Source organism: Protopterus annectens, unplaced genomic scaffold (assembly GCF_019279795.1).
Source record: "Protopterus annectens isolate FY-2018-M unplaced genomic scaffold, PAN1.0 ctg74147_obj.part0, whole genome shotgun sequence".
In the NCBI taxonomy this organism is placed as follows: Eukaryota; Metazoa; Chordata; order Ceratodontiformes; family Protopteridae; genus Protopterus; species Protopterus annectens.
In genome coordinates, this window is record NW_025061450.1 from 2643 (window position 1) to 8576 (window position 5934).

The window sequence follows — 5934 nt, forward strand, 5'->3', positions numbered from 1 at the left end:
CTAGAAAGTCGAGGCTATTTGTAAATATGAGTATACGGTTGTTAGAAATGATGAAGTCTAGAAATACTGTGTAAATGCTATCTTAATGGAAAATGAGAAACATATCTGAAGGAGAAAAGAAAAAAAAAAAAGAAAGAGAGCGTGAAGGAGCAGAAACTGAAAGTGGCATGAGCGGATGGGCAGGAAGAGACAATAGCTCAAGAAAGTGGCTGACCCAGGGGCTGTCACGCACTGGCACCATCCCTCACTGGGAACAGATATACTTGAGACAAGATCGCCTGATGTAGAGCATCCCCTCCAGTAGAGTCGTGGGGACAAGGAGGATGAAGTACTGCAGGACAAAACTACCATGGGAGTGGGCAGGCTGACGTGCACATGCGTGAAACCTGGATTTTAAAATTCTAAGACAGCCCGAGCAAAAGTTTCAGAGAGTGACTGAGGCTAAAAGCATGGCTTTATGGGTATGCTAATCAGGTGATGGGTGACATGTTCATTTTATAGCCTTTTTTGTCAGTTCTCTAATTAAAAAGAGATCCACCGCTGCACAGATGTGATACCGGGGCAGGAGTGGCAATCCGGTTATTGACAAACTGAAAGGAGTAACCACGGAAATCCAAACTTGTTGTACCAGCTCATGAGCATCACCAGAATCTCGCCATGGTTTAGCATGTATTTTTTCCCACGTGCGATTCCTTCTTAGTCACGAGCTGGATTTTGGGAAGCGGGACGGTGTCGTTTCTCAGCACAGATGTCATCACACTCCTTCATTTTGAAGCGTAGCTCAGTTTTGCGGTCGCCGTAATCTTAATAAACTGCTCTTGTCTTATCAAAGCAGGTCCAGCAACTTCACAGCCCCCATCACTGGAGTTGTTTTGGGGTTTTCTGATTTTTTCACCCTCCCTTTTACCGCCGACTTGGCTATGTGCCTGTAGTTTTGCTAGTGCCAGTCACGTCCTGGTGGGTGGCATCTCTTCACTTGTATGAGACAAAAGGTGCTTCTTCTCTCTTTCCTATAGATTGCCATCCTTTCTCATCTAGTCTTTCTTTCGTCTTCCTCTTTGGCGGCATCTCCGCGTGGTCAGCAGTTTGCATCCTGGCGTCTGCGTCCTAGAACTCAATCTTACATGCTTCCCGGCCACTTCCTGAGTAGCAGAAGCACTTAGGATACCGGAGGAGCAGCTTCAGAGACAAAACTCCATTCAGTTAGAACATTCGTTCATTCAGTTGAAGGCCGAGAGACTCCCCGAATTCAAAACATTTGTTTCGGAGTCTTTTGGCTGATAGCTCACTGTCATTCCAGCCCGAGGGTGAGCTTCAAGTGCGACAACTCTTCCCCACATGTAACTACGAATAATTAATTCGCTCACAGATTGCCCCACTTTATTCATTCAAAGGAAAATGAGCTATGTAGTTTAAGGCTGCTCATTTCAAAATACCATTTGAAGTACAGTAGAGAAAATGATTGCAGTAACCTTAAGTGTGTTAACCCTATGGACTTGTCTGCCGTCAGACAGGGTCGAGTGCAAGCGGCTTCCTCGTTAGTATAGTGGTGAGTATCCCCGCCTGTCACGCGGGAGACCGGGGTTCGATTCCCCGACGGGGAGCACATAGCTTCTTTTTGGTCTGTCTGTCATCAGAGCACTGGATCATGGCTGTGTACTATTAGACACCTATTAATAGTTATATCGACTATTCATTTCTGTGGTACGTGGTTCGATTCTGACAAAACTCATTTAGTGACTGCGTTAGATGGAGTGAGTGACTTAACCAGACTCACCAATGGGGCATTCTTGTTTGGTTTGACTCCTTAACAGTCCCCTTGACTGCAGGCCTAGTAACTAGCTGTCAGCCCGTTGCCACGAGCTTCCTGCTTTCTATCACTGCTTTTCAGCAGTGAGTACAGCACAGATTTCCAGATGGTCAGCCCCTACCTGTAGTGCTGAAGCTCAACCTGGTGTCGGGCCTAGTATAAGGGGCAAGGTGTAGCTCAGCAACTTGAAAGATTGCAGTTTTCGACATAGTCTCTCACTCGGTGACCTCGCTAAATCAGTTGCTCACACTGTTCAGCACACTTTAAATATATTCAATAATTACTGCAAATATCGTGGACTCTGTTTATTTCGCAGCGTGCTACACTTCTAACATCGAAATCAAATTTGTTATTTGTCGCGATAAGTTTGAGTCGAGGAAGCCGCAAAGTTATCGCAGACCAGCGCATTCACGCCGCAAGCGCAGCATGTGTGTGCACATATAAACGCAGAGATCTACCTATCGCCTTCCACTATTGCAATAGCTATATGCACGTTAATGAGACAGACAGCTAGCTAGCTCGCGTCATTAGCTACAGGAGACAGAGTGAGATGTTCAGAGGAGTAGCGAAGCCAGCAGGTTCTGTAGTGCAAGTGGTTATCACGCCTGCTTAACACGCAGAAGGTCCTGGGTTCGATCCCTCAGTGGAACCATTATGCTAGTGCAGGATAAGAGAATTGGGGTAGGCTGATGAAGCATAACAGATTCGACCTCTAAAGTAACTCCAATCTTGGTTTGAGATACCTTTAAATGTGCTCTTTGATCGCTTCAGACAAACTGCTTCAATTGAGAAAATCCTGCTCTGCTGTACACAGTATATCAGCGTTGTCGCATTTGATTGCAAGGGCACAGAAACAATTGCCAACGCTTTAGATTACGCCTCAAATGTAAGCTTTTAAATGCACAGATGCGCTATTTTAAAAATAAAACCGCAGCTCTTTAGTAACATCTTTACAGGTTGGTAGGTGGCCACAAGGCCTTCTGGCAGGTCGATCTGTGGAGCCTGACCTGGTTCTCAGTACCCCCAAAGTAAGTACGGCCTGAAGATCAGTTTTATTAACGGGTCAGCACCCTGAGTCCTTGTGCAGCAAGAAGTAGCCCCTGGTATTGAACCAACCTTCGGGTTAATACCGAATCGCTAACCGACAAGCACAGAGACATAAGACCACCATCTGCAAAGTACAGCAAAAGGGGAAAACCTCTCCGTCGCATCTACAAACTCAAACGCCAGAGATTTAACCGTGTAAAAATACCGCTATCCCTTTGGAGATATTATGAATAAGCGAGGTTAATGGCTAATGGGAAAAATGCCCAGATGAGCGCAGAAGGCCATGTCTCCACAAAAACAAGTGAAGAGGTATTACAATTAAAAGACTAACGCATCATTTTGCAAATAGCTGCGCTACGGCATGCAAGACGGTAGAATTGTGCACTGACACTGCGGGAGTATCATGCTTTGAGCCGCAGTTTCCGTTTTAGCAGGTTGGGTTTGCAGAGATTGATGGAGCTAATGCAGCCATAGATGAAACTGTCACCTTTTGGTGGGTAAAATAATGGCACGAAAGCAGGTGAGAAAGATGTACCAGGTATTGATTGGAAAAGGAACATAGCAAGGCAGAGAAGGAGCAAATGCGTTAAAGTAGGAAGTGCCGGTAGAAGCGTGCAGGTGCTTGCTTTCTTCGAGTTGACTATATCTCAGGGTGGCACAGGACATCAGCTAAGCCAGTATAGCCTGAAGTACGGTGCTGTATGAGCACCCCAGGCTTCTGATTATTCCGCATTACACCTGACTTGCTCTTTGTAGCAGTGTTGTCTTAGCCCGGTGAGTGTGAAAGGAGTCGCTGGCCATTAATTTAGAAAAAGAAGGAAAAGAGCTTAAGACAACTGCATGGATGGAAATAAAATGAAAGAACTACTTAATCTATCCCAGGCCGTTGGTAAATAATCCTCAGAAGAAAGGTCTATCTTTGTTGGACACTCTGCGATAATCAATATTATATCTCTGATAACTGATCTGTTAATTGGATATTTAACAACACACAGCGTATGCAACTGAAAGTCGAGCTGTTGTAAATATGGTATACGGTTGTTAGAAATGATAGTTAGAAATACTGTGTAAATGCTATCTTAATGGAAAATGAAAACATATCTGAGGGAGAAAAGAAAAAAAAAGAAAGAGGCGTGAGAGCAGAAACTGAAAGTGGCATGAACGGATGGGCAGGAGAGACAATAGCTCAAGAAAGTGGCTGACAGGGGCTGTCCGCACTGGCTCGCCCTCACTGGGAACAGATATACTGGCAAGACAGGTCGCCGATGTGTAGAGCATCCTCCAGTAGAGTCGTGGGGACAAAGGATGAAGTACGCAGGACAAAAACACCATACAAGTGGGCAGGCTGGACATGCGTAAGAAACCTGGATTTTAAAATTTAAGATGTGCCCGAGCAAAAGTTTCCAGAGGACTATCCCTGAAGCTAAAAGCATGAAGCCATGGGTATGCTAATCAGGTGGATGGGGTGACATTTCATTTTTATAGCCTTTTTGTCACCGGGTTCTCTAATTAAAAGAGATCCCACCGCTGCAATGACAGATGTGATACCATGAGCAGAAGGGGCAAATCTGTTTATTCGACAAACTGAAAAGCTGGAGTAACCACGGTGTCCAACTTGTTTTACCAGCCATTAGCATGACCAGAAGGCGGTTTACCACGCATTTTTTCCCACGCATTCCTTCTTTTGTCACCAGCTGACTGGCAAACGGACGGTGTCGCTTTCAGCACAGATGTCATCACACCTCTTCATTAAACGAAGCTCAGTTTTTCGTCTCTGTGAACTTAATAAACTCCTCTTGTCTTTATCAAAGCGAGGTCCAGCAACTTGTGCCCCATCCTGAGTTGTTTGGGTTTCTGGATTTTTCACCCTCCCTTTATGACAGCTATGTGCTCTAGTTTTCCATCAGTCACGCCCTGGTGGTGGCATCTCTTCGTCAAAGACAAGGTGTTTATGTCTTCATATAGATTGCCATCCGTTCTGATTCAGTCTTTTTCTAATGCCTTCCTCTTTATCCAATGGTCAGCGAAGCCATATCCCCTGACGCCACACGCCCGAAACTCAATGTTACATTCTTCGCCACTTCCTGAGTATCAGAAGTAATTTAAGACACGGAGGGAGCAGCTTCAGAGACAAAGAACTCCCTTCAGTTGTGAACATCTCGCTCATTCAGTTGAAGGCCGAGAGACTTCGAATTCAAAATCATTTGTTTCTTTTGGCTGATAGCTCACTTTCATTCCAGCTGCCGAAAGGGTGAGCTTCCTGCGACAACTCTTCCCCACATGTAACTAATACTTAATAATTAATTCGCCACAGATTGCCCCACTTTATCTATTCAAAGGAAAATGAGCTATGTAGTTTAAGGCCGTACTCATTCTGCAAAATACCATTTGAAGTACAGTAGAGAAAAATGATTGCAGTAACCTTTAAGTGTAAAGCGTCCCCTATGGACTTGTCTGTCCGTCGGGATTATGGGTCGAAAGTGCCGCTTCCTCAAGTAGTAGAGCAGAAATCCTCGCCTCGTCACGCTGAGACCGGGTTCGGATTTCTCGACGGGAGCATGACATAGCTCTTTTGGTCTGTCTGTCATCGTAGAGCACTGGATCATGCCTGTGTACTATTAAATCAACCTATTAATAGTTATATCGCATCTATTCTATTTCTGTGGTACGCGGTCTCGACATTCTGACAAAACTCATTTAGTGACCGGCGCTAGATGGATGAGGACCTTAACCAGACTCACCAATGGGGCATTCTTGTTTTGGTTTGACTCCTTTTAACAGTCCCCTTCTGCAGATCCGCGGCTTAGTAATCTGAAGCTGTCAGCCCGTACACGAAGCTTCCGCAAGCTTATCACCGTTTTCAGCAGTGAGTACAGCACAGATTTCCAGATGGTCAGCCCCTACCTGTAGTGCTGAAGCTCAACCTGGTGTCGGCCTAGTATAAGGGGCAAGGTAGCTCAGCAACTTGAAAGATTGCAGTTTTCTACCTATAGTTCTCTTACCGGGTCTCGCACCGGTCGGACCTTCGCCAGTCAGTTGCTCACACTGTTCAGCCACACTTTCTAAATATATTCGAT

General features: G+C 45.3%; 1 non-coding gene across 1 annotated transcript; it reads left to right on the forward strand.

Moving 5' to 3' along the window:
- The first annotated feature begins 1532 nt into the window (after positions 1-1532).
- TRNAD-GUC lies at positions 1533-1604 on the forward strand. Its single transcript has one exon. It is a non-coding gene; the product is annotated as a tRNA-Asp (tRNA).
- The last annotated feature ends 4330 nt before the right edge of the window (positions 1605-5934 follow it).